The sequence below is a fragment of the Equus quagga genome, unplaced genomic scaffold (assembly GCF_021613505.1).
Source record: "Equus quagga isolate Etosha38 unplaced genomic scaffold, UCLA_HA_Equagga_1.0 HiC_scaffold_2227_RagTag, whole genome shotgun sequence".
Lineage (NCBI taxonomy): Eukaryota > Metazoa > Chordata > Mammalia > Perissodactyla > Equidae > Equus > Equus quagga.
In genome coordinates this window covers 1-1,099 of record NW_025793176.1, presented here as the reverse complement: position 1 = coordinate 1,099, position 1,099 = coordinate 1, and the positions used below count along the sequence as shown (strand labels likewise).

Genomic DNA, 1,099 nt, shown 5'->3' with positions numbered 1-1,099 from the left:
GGTGGTTGGTCCAGTCTCCACACATGTGCTTCCCTCGTGTTTCCTGATCCTGCCCTGGGTCTGTAATCACAGTTCTGGAAACTTCTCTGGGCTCCAGGACTAGGGGGTTCCTTTAGGACCTCATGGCCCTGCTTCCTCCCTGGTTTCTCACAGGATGTTTTCTTCCCTTAGGTGAGAAAGGAAGGAGCTATTCTCAGGCTGCAAGTAAGGATGGAGTGAGTGTGTTGCCTGGGACCCTTGTAATAGTGTAGACGGGAGCCCATGGGGAGCTCACCCACCCCATAGTTCCTCCATTAGTCTCAAATCCTGTGGGCTCTGACCACATCCTGTTTTGTTCTACTCCAGACAGTGACAGTGCCCAGGGCTCTGATGTGTCTCTCAAGGCAGGTGAGCCCCTGGAGGCCTCAAGTGGGGAAGTTTTTGGGTGGAGGGGCCTGGACTAGGTTATGGATACTCTTTGATTGGGACATTCTTAGCATGTGGTGGGCTGTTCAGAATGTCATTAATTATAGGGAGTGCCTTAAATTATTCATAATTGTTTTCTGCTATAGCGTGAAACAGCTGTCTCGTGGGAGACAGTGTGATGCAAGATTTGTTCCTGTCCTGCTCCCATTATGACATCAGGAATCTCTGACTTCTGTATCTGCAAAGGGCATCTGAGGGTGTCTGTGTTCCTCTTGGCATAATGTGAGGAGATAGGGAGACTAGTCTCCCCCGTGACCCCCTCCCACACTGCCTTGTGTTCTGTCCCCTGATTGACTTTCCTGTCCCAGCAGAGGTGGGGCTGGTTCCATCCCTGTCTTAACTTCGTGTTGCCCTGAGCTGCAGCTTCTTCCTTCCTTATTGAGAATAAACATCTGCATATGAACTTGTTTTTTCAGATTCTTGCCATGAGGGATTGATGGGTTAATTAAAGGAGAAGATTCCTAAAATTTGAGAAGGGAAATAAATGGAGGTCTGAGAACTTTCCAGAATCTGCCTGTTCACTGTGCTGAGTCTCTTGCAGGTGGGGACAGGAGAAGGCTGTGAGGAGCTGAGCATAAGACTGAGGCCTTTGCCAGTCGATGTTCAGTGCATTGTGGTCTTTGACATGGTGACT

The 1,099-nt window shown here is 49.4% G+C and overlaps 1 long non-coding RNA gene across 1 annotated transcript; it reads left to right on the top strand.

Annotated features, from left to right (window-relative positions):
• Positions 1 to 6: 6 nt before the first annotated feature.
• On the top strand, positions 7 to 978 carry LOC124232086 (uncharacterized). The gene is made up of 2 exons (XR_006886765.1): positions 7 to 204; positions 552 to 978. It is a non-coding gene; the product is annotated as an uncharacterized LOC124232086 (long non-coding RNA).
• The last annotated feature ends 121 nt before the right edge of the window (positions 979 to 1,099 follow it).